Consider the following 13,475-nt stretch of genomic DNA (forward strand, 5'->3'; position numbering starts at 1 on the left):
TGTCTTGACACCAGTCAATGGTAGCATTATCTAAGATCTGTTCTGAGTCACATGTGCAATTCTGAACTGTCTAGCTTACCTCACTGGCACTCTTTATTTGTAAATATTAGGGGATTAAGCAAAGTCAAACCCCAGCATCCATGTATTACTTTCTGATTTCAGAAAATGCCATATATTTCTAAAAGATCTGGAAATCATTAGAGTTACTTTTTTCTCATTATTAATCTAGAAAATAATTCTGAAGATTAACAAAAATATGGGGTGTGTAGATAAAAAAAATATAGAGGAGGACAGAAAGAAGTTTCCAGTGTCAGCAGTTTATGGCAACCCAAGATTTATTTTATGCCACAAGAGGAGTACTTCAGAAGACTGGTAAAATCTTTGCAGTGCCATTAGTTACTGGTGCGTTCCATTCTGAAAGGCAGGGAAACACAAAGATAGTAATGGTCAAAAAGGAAAAGCAAAAGTCAGAGGGTCCAAAAAAGTTGCATAATTTTATTCTTAAATTATACACTTGGCATGGAAATTGGTATACGTTAGTAGTTAGTCCCTTATCTTTCAGTATAAACACATGGTGGTGGATTTTGAGGCAGGGAGGGAGGCAGGGAGGGAGGAAGGAAGGAAGGGAGGAAGGAGGGGAGGAAGGAAGGGAGGGAGGCAGGGAGGGAGGGAGGCAGGAAGGAAGGGAGGAAGGGAGGGAGGGAGGGAGGGAGGAAGGGAGGAAGAGAGGAAGAGAGGAAGAGAGGAAGGAAGGAAGGAAGGAAGGAAGGAAGGAAGGAAGGAAGGAAGGAAGGAAGGAAGGAAGGAAGGAAGGAAGGAAGGAAGGAAGGAAGGAAGGAAGGAAGGAAGGAAGGAAGGAAGGAAGGAAGGAAGGAAGGAAGGAAGGAAGGAAGGAAGGAAGGAAGGAAGGAAGGGAGGGAGGGAGGGAGGGAGGGAGGGAGGGAGGGAGGGAGGGAGGGAGGGAGGGAGGGAGGGAGGTTGGTTACCAATACTAATCATGGCTCCAGCATTGACCCAGCTGAGGAGGTGTTTTAGGGTCCTGGAGGCACCATCTAGACTTCATGGAGGCACATTTTATACATAAGTTTCCCCATCCTAGAGCTAAGTTTCTCAGTTTCTCACTTTAAAGGCAAATTATTTGTCATGCAGAGTTTGTTCTTCTATACCTTTGTGAAAATGGGTCAGAGGGTTTCAGGGGTCTTTGGTGATCTCAATCCCAACTGTATTGGGTTGACCTTTAGTTGACAGTCCGTGCCTGCTTCTTGACCTTATTGCTGCAGCTGTGCTGTGCTGTGTTGCGCTTATCTCCAGAAGCCAGAACAAGGGTGTTTGACACAGAAAAATACTCCCCTACCTCTGTCTGGTCCCCTTCTCCAGCCATATTCTACTCCATTTTCACAGCATGTTCTTACTATCACTCCTTTGCTTAGCTCCAAGCTATCTGCCCATCAGTGTCTGAGACATATATGTTAGCCACTTATCTTCTGGGCTTCTACAGCTGGATGTAAGCAGTCATATATGTAACACATCAAATTGAGTCAAACTTCAAGTCTCTGGCCTCAACAACCATAATGACATGTCTTGGCCCATTTGTTATATCTAATGCAGGAAGTGAACATTTTGTGTTCATTTCTCTACTTCTACTCTTCTGACCCTCAGCTTAACACTGATTTAATATCCCCAGACTTAGTTCTGATTTGAGCGATGGTTTTTTTTTGGGGGGGTTTGGGTTTTTTTTTTTTGCATGGTATTTGCTTACACTGCTTTTCTCCATTGGTTGTTTTTTGTTTTTGTTTTGTTTTTTTTTATTTATTTGCCTTTAAAACCAATTTTTAAAAATAACTATACTTCAGTTCAGCTCTTTCTGGTAACCAGCTGCTGCTATTTGGTAGTTAATAGAGAAGGCATTTCCTAGAGATTATGTGTTTTCAATGAGAATGCTCTTGTGCTGATGGATTTTAAATGTGATTTTCTGAAATATTCATTTAATGCTCTGTCCTTATGGAAGTGCTTTCCCATTCAATTAGCTGTCCATATTTAGAAAGCAATGCGCAGAATGGTGGGTTAATGGTCAAAACTAACTTGCTGAAGTTTGAATACTTGTAATGTTTTGGGTTTATTACAGTTACAGGACAAATGGCACTTTGTAAGTCTCTTCAGTTACTGTCAGTTGTCATCTGCAGATAACTAACTTCCTATCAGCTCTTCATTCAACCACAGAAACTTTATCTAGCTGTTCATTTCCATATTACTTTTGGGGTCTGATTAACAGGTGTGCTTGTGTCTTGCTATCCAATCCCCTGCCAGAAGTCTGGTAGCATATATCTATCTTATGATGAAGATGGCTGGTATTATGTACTGAAGATGTGTGAATAAATCTTGTGCATCCATGACAATGTGTGCATCACTACAACTGACTAGGCTGCAATGTGTCTGAATTTGTTTTATGACAGAGGTGAATTACAGACATGTTCAACATACTTCGAATCCTATTTTTGGCATCCAGGAACAAAGTACCAACTGCAAATAGCAAATGTGTTGGCAAGTCCTCCTCACATGGATATGCATGTCTTAGTTTCAGCAAGGAGAGGGTTAATTTTTACAGTAGCTGGGAGGGGGGCATGGCCAGACCCTAATGTTATTCAATTGCATCATTGCCAGGATGAGGGAAAAGGAACTCTTTCCCTTTTCTGAGAAGGGTGTACTTTTCTAGTCTGGAGAAAAGGAAGGGTGGGGAAGAGTCCATCAATATTTGTCAAAGGCCATATGTGTAAGTGGTTTCTTTGTCTTATACCTTTTGTTATTACTACTGTTGCTGTTATGGTTTGTTTTCTTATCTCATTGCTGTTTCCACTAAATTCTTATTTCACCCTGTGATTTTCACCTTTTGTGTCTCCAATTCTCAGTTCCATCCCACCAAAGTGGGAAGAGGGAGGGGAAGGTGGAAGGGAGCGAAAAGCAGTGTGGTTTGGACTCTCTTGGGAGAACTAAATTGGGAAGTACCCATCCTAAATCATGACAATCTATTAGACACTGTTTGAGGAGTTAGTGGATATCCAACAGATGTCCAACCTGCTCCTCCTCAGCTGTAGCAAGACTACCTCCATGAATCTTCCTTCGAGGAGGAAGAAAATAAATCTCAATTCAATGGTCTTGAAATTGAGAGTTTCTGAAAGTCATTTCACACTGGCATTCACAGCTTTCTGCTGCTTTTATTGTTTACAGTGCTTTGAACAACCACACTGACTTTGGAGAAGTGAATAAGCATGCTTTTTCCTCTGGATGCCCACATAAGTTTTAGGTCAGCACCTGCATAATGTAAACAGGCAGTTGAGTAGAAACAGAAAAAGGAATTGGAAAGAATTTATTTTAAAATATCAGAAAATAACAAGGAAAGGGTTTGAACATTAAAAAGGCTTGAGTAAGAGAATGCAAACAACAGAAGTAATAGAGAAGAGATTAAAGAAACCGCCTGTGAGTGGGCATCAGCTCTTAGAATTGCAGCAGTTTGATCTGGCTTATGGGGGAAAAAGATGGGCCATACCTTTCTGGTGCAATTGGCTGCTTTGGGAGTGAGCACCACGAAGTACCACAGAATCACAAAATGGGTCAGGTTGGAAGGGATCATAATGCATCTTCTGGCCTAACCTGGGTCATTCTAGAGCACAAGGTGCAAGATTGCATCCAGACACTTCTTAAGTATCTCCAATGAGGGAGTCTCCACAACCTTTCCCACAGCCTTTTCCAGTGTTCAGTCACCTGCACAGTAAAGAAATTCTTCTTCATGTTCACGTGGAACTTTCTGGGCATCTGTTTCTTCCTTTTGTCCTATTGTTTGGCACCACTGAGAAGAGCCTGGATCCATCCTTTTGGAACTCTCCTTCCAGATACTTACAGACAGTGATTAGACCATATGCCACACTTCTCAAGGCCCATCTCCCTCAGCTTTTCCTCATAAGACAGATGCTCTAGTCCCCTTACTGCCTCAAGTTTTTTCTTTTAAAATAACTGGAGAAGAAGTCTCTGGGGTGACCTGATTTGACCATCCTGTGGCTTTTTAGTACCTAAAAGGAACCTGCAAGAAAGCTGGAGAGAAACTTTTTACCATGGTGTGTAGTGAAAAAACAAGGCTTTAAACTGGAAGAAGGTAGGTTTAGATTAGATATAAGAACAAAATTTTTACAATGGGGGTGCTGAAACCTGGGGGTACAGATTGCCCAGAGAGGTGGTAGATGCTTTATCCCTGGAAGCATTCAAGATTAGGCTGGACAGGGTTGTGAGCAGTCTGATCTAGTTGGGGATGTCCCTGGTCATTGTAGGGGGTTGGACTAAATGACCTTTCAATGTCCCTTCCAACACAATGTATTCTGTGATTCTGTGGTGTAGTGGAAAGTGACCCTGGCCACGGCAGAGGTTGGAATGGGGTGACCTTTAAGATCCCTTCCAACACAAACCATTGTATAATTCTCATTATCTTTGTAACCCCCTGCTGGACTTGCTCCAGGAGCTCCATGTCTTTCTTTTTCTTGGGACACCAGAATTGGACACAGCATCCCAGGTGAGGCCTTGCCAGGGCTGAGCAGAGGGGCAGGGTCACCTGCCTGAGCCTGCTGGCACTGTGCTCATATTGCAGCCCAGGATGTCACTGGCCTTCTTGGCCACCAGGGCACTGCTGGCTCATGGAGAGCTTGTTGTGCAGCAGGAGCTCCTTCTCCGCAGAGCTGCTTCCCAGCAGGTCACCCCCAGGCTGTGCTGGTGCCTGGGCTTGTTCCTCCCCAGGGGCAGGACCCTGCACTTGCCTTTGCTGAATTTCAGGAGGTTCCTCAGCGCCCATCTCTCCAGGCTGCTGAGGTCCTTCTGAAGGGCTGCACAGCCCTCTGGGCTATCGGCCGCTCCTCCCAGCTTCGTGTTGTCAGTGAAAGTGCTGAGGGGGCCTCTGCCTCCAAGTCACTGATGGATAAATTAAAAAAGACTGGGCTCTCAAAGGACACCGCTAGTGACAAGCCTCCAACTAGACTCTGTGTCACTGATCACAACCCTGTCACATGTAGGCATGTGGTGTTTCTTCTGCAGGTCAATGATGAGGGTGCAAGCCAGCTGTGCCTCAGCTCCACCTGAACCATAGGGGCAAAAGAGGAGGGGTTGGAATTCCCCACACCTAACTTACCATCAGTGAGCTGGAGGCTGCCAAAGCAGGATTGGTTTACTGTGAAGATTTCATATGCAAGGTCTGCTCATTTTGTCATTGATATTGACTACTGCCACTGATCAAATAGATTGGTTTGTCCAGCCATGAGCCCAGTGAAACCTCCAAATAAGTATTCTGCTGTGGAGAGTATATTTCCAGAAGAGGACTTTATGTGTAACTTAATGAAATCCTAAAGACAGATTTAATGAATGACACTCAGCTTTTCTCACTGCAGTAAAATGAGGGGGACCTGATCTTAATTTTCTTGCTGAGACTAGCCTGCAGTGCTTGAAACTCAAAGATACAATATCTGCTTTGTTACTCTATGAGCTTGCTGTAAAATATGCTGTAATCTTTGCCAGGGATATGTTGTGCATTCCCTGGAGGTTTTTCAGCACTGAGGAACACTTCAGACTGCTTAACAGTTTGTTCAGGCTTTGCCTTATAAGGTCTTTTAACTCCAGCGCAAGTGCATGACAGCCCCTCCAAGTGTCAGGCTGTTGGGAACAGATCACAGCAACAGTTTCTCTGCTCAGAGAGCCACATTTATCCTGTCTATCCTACTGCCCTTCTAGCTCCTGTCCTGACAGACAGCATAGAAATGGGGGCTTAGGGTAAGGGTGGGAAGGGAGGAATTTAACTCTGCCTGTGTGTGTGTCCTTACAGAAAAGACCGAATGATTTTGAGTAAATCAAGATCCTTTTGTGTTTTACACAGACTTTGATTACAGCTGTGGTGCCCTGGGAAGATTGGTGGTCTACCACTTTACACACATTCTTCAGTGGTAAGGCATGGGATCTGCTGCTCTTGGGAGACATCTTTTCTGCCGGTGAAGCTGACAGCCATGAGTTAAAACTTGCTCTCAGTTCATTCCCACTCTGCAATTTCAACAGTAGCAGCAACTCTATATCAAGGCAGCAGAAACATTTCTATTCTCAGTGTGTCTGTGTCTTATTTTAGCAGCTCTGAAACATCAGCAGATAAGGCTAAAGTACTGAAATGGGGAATGCTAACCACTGAAAGCCAAACATGCTTTGCTTTGACTTAAAATATCCATCCTCTGGTTGAGTTCTAAGCCATGGGAAACAGACACTTGGGGAAATTCAGGAGTACTTTCAGCCTCTCCTGTAGTTCCCATCAGCATTCCCATCACAACTTGGCCAGGCTGCACATTGGCAGAAACCTCACTGGCCTTTGCTGTCCTCACTGTCCAAGTGTTTGGAGTTGCGGGGAAAAGCAGCCCAATGTGGGGGCAACACAGGTGGCAAAAAAGCCAGGAACAAACCTTGGACTTCCTGCACTCCAATCCCTTGTGAGAAGGCTATCCCAGCTCCTGCAGGCAAAACCCCACTCCTTAAGCTCCCTCCACATCCAAGAAAGCCTTCCACATTTCAAAAACCTAGAAATGGTAGCAACTTTGACTACACAGACTCAGTAGCTGAGTAAATCCAAGCTGCCTGAGGCAAATTATTCAAAAGAGGACCCATAGAAATAGGGTTCTGTGACTTCAGTGGAGCTACCATTTGAAAGCAATCTGTTCAAAGGCACCGACACAGAACTGTAACCTGCTTCGCAGGCAAAAGATACCGAGACATCTGTAGCCAGTATTTGTCATTATACAGCACTTTATCTAGAGCCAAAATTACACAACTTAATTAAACATTAAAACTGCAATTACCACAGTATCTGTGGATCTTAAGTTGCCCAGAGTTAAGCTTTTCAGAAACAGATAACAGAACTGCCTATGTTGTATGTTGAGCCCCATGTATATTTATAGGGACATTCATATAAAAATTAAAGCTTCATCTACAAATCTCAAAAAAACCCTAACTTTTGATCTTTTTTTTTTTAACCCCACATTTTAAGGACTTCTGAACCAAATTTTACTTACAGTCCTAACTAATGTGGGCACTGCTGAAAGGTTTTTCCAGTTTCCTACTTGCAGCAATGCTGCATTTGACTCTCTGGCATTGTAGCAGCTGAAATTGCAGTTCACTCAAGGCAAACAAAATGCAAGATAATACCTTACTGTGGAACTTTTAACACAAAAGCAACAGACTAAAATATAAGCTCTGCTTCCCTTGAATCATCATTTTAATTTGAAAATGCAAACCAGATCCCCGATTTAAAGGCATCCTCTGTTTTTCCTGACATTTTTACACTATTGACTCATTTTTCTCAGTGCACTCTTTGTTTCTCTTCAAAGTATCAAGAAAGTTCCTTTTGGTTTGCATCTTTTTTCCTCTCTGCCTCACTCCAGTAGACTGTAAGCTACCCTTTTTTTCTTCAGCATTGGATTTTCTGTGCTCTTTGGGAAAACTGTGCTCAGATCAAGTGCAGAAATGATTCTCACTACAAAATTTCACAGCTGGTACACTTTCATCATGAGCTGAGACGGGCAGCCTAGAATACTGAATCAAAACTCTGATAGCTCGATAACAAGTGTAGTAAAAACAACAAAAAAATAGCTATTAAAAATGAAGCTTTTTTTGGGAGTTGATTTGTGGAACTCCTTGACGAATTACTGCTAAGAGTCAGAACTAACTATCAATCAGACACTAGCATCTTAGGTTGATAACAAATGCAGTATGTTTTTAAACCAGTGTATTTTGAAAAGGAAATCAAATCCAGAGTTGCTTATCAAGCTGTGATAGTGAACTCCCAGGCAAAGCTTTATTATTTTGAAGGTACTAATAAGAAGGACATCAAATAATTTTTTCAACCAAAAATAAAAATACATCATATAATCTGTAAGTTTTTATGTATAATGAAATTTAACTAATCATCCTGTAACTAATCATCCTTCCTTAGCAGCCACACAGCAACCAGTCCCAGTACTGCATAGTTCACATTAAAAGAATATGAAGATGAAAAGACAAGAAAACAGGCAAAGAAACACCTTCATAGAAGGATGGTTTGAAAATTGTTAGGGCTTGACCAGTAATAACATCTACAGAATGTCTGCTTATTGATCTACTCTACGAAATAAATTTGTTTAACTTGTTTAGGTTAGAATTTGTTTTGTGTGTAGTGTTATCAACTCACAGATATTTTGGGGGAGAGGGCAGTGGGGAGGGGGTTGGAAGAGAAATTATGAAATTCCTAGACAGATGTGATATGTGAAAACTTAAAATACAACTTTAAATGTCCCTTCTTCCACATGGTCCCTGTTTTCTGAAAAGCGCCATCATCCTTAAATGGGACTCTCATGTCAATGTGGAGATATGTGCTTTCAGTATAGTTGAACTGTGGTTTGGCAACTAATAACATGTACAGTAAAAGATGTATTGAAGATGTTGCTTGAAACAGACATGTTCAGGGCTCTTGTCATTTTGTTGTCATCACACACCAGACACAAAATTGACATCTGGTATGGACATACATAGGTAGGTTTATGCAGACTTGAAGTACACTGAAACAGCAATAAAACCACACCATGACCACCTTTCTTGATTCTAGGGACAACCTGGGCACTAGAATTAAGAAACATTTTTGTCTTTTGACAACTCTCAACTGGAAGTATTTTATCAGTCTTTAAAAGGTATATTTTAAAAAATATACTTATCAGGCTTTAAAAAGTATATTTTTCCACAATAGGAACAGTCTAAAATGTGGATAAAATTAATTTGTCAGAAAAAGATCTCATGCATCCACTCTCTCCATACTTTTGTTGGGTGCCCAAGCTACAAATATTGTAATGCCCATAAAGTTAGAAGACCAAATAAATTGGTCATTTAAAGAAATCAAGGAAAAAATGTAATAACAGGGAGACGATTTTTCTTTTCTGTGAGTGAAGAAAAGACAATCATGTTGGGAAACATCATGAAGAAGAGATGCATTTTTTCCATTAATTGTATCTGTTTGTCTCTTTAAAATTTTATAAGGAAAGCAAAGTTCCTCCACCATCCTTACAGAAGAGTCTCAGACTGTTGTGATGTGAAGAGTGGTTTGTGGCAGAAGCAAAACTCAGCTGAAGGATTTTTTCACTTCACTAATTGATTCAAACCTCCTAGGTGAAATCTTCAAGGTTCTGGTTCTGCACAAGAATAATTCAAGAAAAAGTAGTTTTATATTGTTAAATTACCAACCTGACATGCTGCCCTCTTCTCCAGTTGTGCAGATGGCCCTGCTACATGTTTACTATTATTTTAATACGTGATGGACAAATACATATAGCACAGAGCTACAACAGGCTCTCTCACAGTATGTCCCCTTTGTAAACGAATTTCAGCCTATTAGGGAGCCTTTTTGTTTTCATTCCTGACACACCTAGCAGTAACTAACCTAACTACATGAGAACACTTCTGACCTTCTGAGAGAGGCTTGAATTTATCATGAAGTCGAGGATACCTGCAGCCTTGCTCCACACAATTCTCTGGTACAGAAGACCTAAACCAGAGAAAGTTGGAGAAAGATGAAAAGCCTGCTTGAACACTAAATTAAGACATAACTGGAAGTTTTCAAAGTTAAAGCATTCAACCTCTTCCTAAATACCTTTATTTAAAAGGGTGGGTGACTGCTAAGTTTTGAAACAATTATGTCTTGTATTCTGCTCCAGGTTTCAAAACTGAAATACATGCAGAAGCTCAAAATGTAGACATGTTGACAGGGAATTTGAAAGCAGTCTAGAGGTTTGAGAATCATTTTTAACTGAATTCAGTGGAAGACAATGTCAATCATTAAGACTGCTTTGTAAATCAGCATTAAATTTCATCCTAGGAACTTGTGACTACTAGGTTTAATGAATACTATCTTTTCTGAATGCCACTTACCAAACAAGACCTTTGTACATTAGAGGTGCAATAAAGATGATTTACTAATTAGATGCACACCGGAGATACCAGTTTAATGGTAATGTCATCTTGAGTGAGGCTTGTATGTGGTATGCAATGGAAGCATAGAATGCTGTGCTGTAGCATAGAACAGTTCTCCAGTTTGTACCTTACAGCATTAAAGCATAAAATAATGCCACAAATAGGAAGTTAGTGGAATTTGCATCTTCCTCTGGAATTCTGATTAAGATTTTTTTTCAGCATCTGCTGTCTGTAGTACTAGTTTTGGAAAAGCATTAGAGGGAATAATATCTTCTGGGCATGACCCTGAGCAAGGAACCAGTGGGGATACCTTTCCTATGAAAGAGACTTGACAGTGTGTTTGTGTGCCTGTGATTGTAGCACTGGAAGTGTGACCACAAAATAGGAACAGTCTTAATGATCCAAGGAAGAAATCACTTTCACATGTGCAATGCAGGGTCTTCACATAATACATACCTGCGTTCAAGGCAAAGTCTTGGCAATTTGTTGGCTGCCCTGGGCTGTGAAAAGCCTAATGAATTCCCTTAACAAAAGAAGTCAGATGTACTAATTTGAATGCAGTGTAGACTGATCCAAAATTCACACTGAGCTTTCAGCATGTGTCCAGAAAGTAGCCAGCTATTTTTGTGTCTTCTTTGAGGCTCTGCCACTCTCTGAAGTGGAGGCCGAAAGGCCAGGAGATGATTTCTGTGTGGATGGTTTACAGTTTTTGTCAGGTCAGAGGACCAGAAATGGCAGAGTGTCTAAAAATACATCATGTCATTTTGATTTTTGGTTTATTTTGGTTTTGGGTTTATTTTAGGGCTGGCACCACTGACTAGCAGGTTCAAAGGCTACATGACAGGTCTCAGGAGCATTTCAGAAAGATGGACTGTGATAAATAGACCTGACTCCAATCTGACTGACTCTTTCAAAGTACTGTTAAGGCCCCTTATTTGAATTGAAGCATTTAACTCTTCTTTACCACTGAGATAAAATAAAAATTTTAGTCCTTGTGTTCCTTCAATGTGCTGAAATTGAGGAGGATTGGTTTAAATGCCCATTGTTAAGTTACAGCCTTGATGCAGATTAGCTGTAGAGACTTCTCTGGGCAGCCCCTCCACTGAGGAGAAGGTAACGATGTCATAATTTTCCTAGCTATTTAACTTTAGATGAAAGCTTACCATTAAGGAAAGCTGCCCCCGTAGACTGGAATGGACTCCTCAAAACTTTTTTGGCTCTGCAAATCCAGCGCCAATCCAATAGCCCTTCTTCTAGGAGCTTCAGGATAAGAGACAAAACTGAGAATGGTCTAAAGGATCTGGTAACAAAAGGATGTTTAAAAACTAGGTATTAAGTTATCTTCATATGTAAAACATATGAAAATATAAAACATAAAACAAAGATCCCAGTGTCATCACAGCAGTAGTAAAAAACAAATATGCAGATTCTGGCCCCAGTTACATTCTGGAACACTCATTTATTTTCACCTTTCTACAGCTTTTGTCTTTTGGGCTGCAGGCAACTTATTTATTTTCTTTACAGTCTCACTTCTGAAGCAAAATCCAGTGTACTAACCCAAACCCCAGCAGAAATTTTTTTTTTGTGTTTTTTAAGGAAATATAATTTCAGCTGGAGAATATATATGTGGAGAATGATCAGAAGGCACAAGAATAGAAATAAATACCACTAAAAGCAGTTTTCCTGTTGCAGTCTGAGTTGTTTGAAAAGAGAGAGAAATGCCAGAACCTACATGAACCAAGCTTAATTTTAAAATCTAAAGTGAAAAAATGTACACTTTTTCCTATTTTTCTTGGCAGAATGAATAGCCAAGTCAGTTTTAAGGGACTGAAGAGGCAAGAGCCTCCTCTGTATCAGCATTACAGTTGTCAGGAACAATGAAACTCAGCATCACAAAATGTTTCCAGTTGAGTGGATAACACAAGTCCTCGGTACACACAATTCAGCTCATTAACAGCTACAGAGAGACGCACAGCTAAGGGGTGGTGACCTATTTTGGTGGCATAATTTGGCTGATAGAATTGAAATTCAACAAAAATTCCCTTTTTAGTGAAGTTTAGTGAGTTGTGAGTTTAGTGAGTAGTTTATTGAGTTGTCCTATTCACAGATATGTCTCTGTCCTACACTGCAATGCTGGCAGTATTCCTTGTTCTCATAATTTCTCACTGCCTCAGATGGATGTTGAATGTCAAGGGAGGCACTGAGAATAGAAAGGGGAAGGTAAGGACAAATCAGGATTTTCTTTTTGTGTAATTCAGAGACTAAAGGAATTTGGGAAAAGTTGTCTTACATTTCTCCTCTGCAGGTCATCCATTTCCACTCTGCTCCCCAGGAGCTATCACTGAGCCAGTGACAGAATCACAGAACCAACTAAGCTGGAAAAGATATTACCCTTCAACCAGACCATGGCCGTGCCATGTCCAGTCTTTTATTTAAGACCTTCAGGAAAGAACTTCACCTCCCTGGGCAGTCCATTCCAATGCCCAATCACTCTGTCTTGTGAAGAACTTGTTCCTAACGTCCAGCCTAAACCTCCTCTGGCACAGCTTAAGAGACTCTATCCTCTCATCCTGCCTCTGGCTGCCTGGGAGAAGAGGCTGACCCCCACCTGGCTAAACCTTCCTTTCAGGGAGTTGTGGAGAGTGAGAGGGTCTCCCCTGAGCCTCCTTTTCTTCAGGCTAAACACCCCCAGCTCCCTCAGCTGCCCCTCACAGGGCTTGTGTTCCAGGCCCCTCACCAGCCTGGCTGCCCTTTGCTGGACACGCTCCAGCATCTCAACATCCCTCCTGAACTGGGGGGCTCAGCACAGCACACAGAACTCAAGTTGTGGCCTCACCCGTGCTGAGTACAGGGGAAGAATGACCTCCCTGGTCCTGCTGGCCACACTATTCCTGACACAGGCCAGGATGCTCTTGGCCTTCTTGGCTGTGTGAGCTCACTGCTGACTCTTCAGTTTGCTGTCAGACATTGCTCCCAGGTCTTTTTCCGCCTGGGCACTCTCCAGCCACTCTGTCCCAGCCTATAGCACTGCAGGGGGTTACTGTGGCCCAAGTGCAGGACCTGGCACCTGGTCTTGTTAAATTTCATGTTGTTGGACTTGGCCAATCTACCCAGGTCCCTCTGCACAGCCCTCCTACTCTCCAGCAGATCAACATTCCTATCCAACTCAATGGCATCTGCAAATTTGCTGATGGTGGGCTCCATCCCCTCATCCAGATCACCAGTGAAGACATTAAACAGGACCAGCCCCAGCACAGACCCCTGAGGGACACCACTGCTGACTGGCCCCAGCTGGATGCAGCACTGTTCACCACCACCCTCTGGGCCTGGCCATCCAGCCAGTTCCTAACCCAGCAAAGAGTGCTCCTGTCCAAGCCATGGGCTGCCAGCTTTTCCAGGAGTGTGCTGTGGAAGACAGTGTTAAGGGCTTGCTGAAGTCCAGGCAGACACATCCACAGCCTTCCCAGCATCCA

Source organism: Haemorhous mexicanus, chromosome Z, assembly GCF_027477595.1.
Source record: "Haemorhous mexicanus isolate bHaeMex1 chromosome Z, bHaeMex1.pri, whole genome shotgun sequence".
In the NCBI taxonomy this organism is placed as follows: domain Eukaryota; kingdom Metazoa; phylum Chordata; class Aves; order Passeriformes; family Fringillidae; genus Haemorhous; species Haemorhous mexicanus.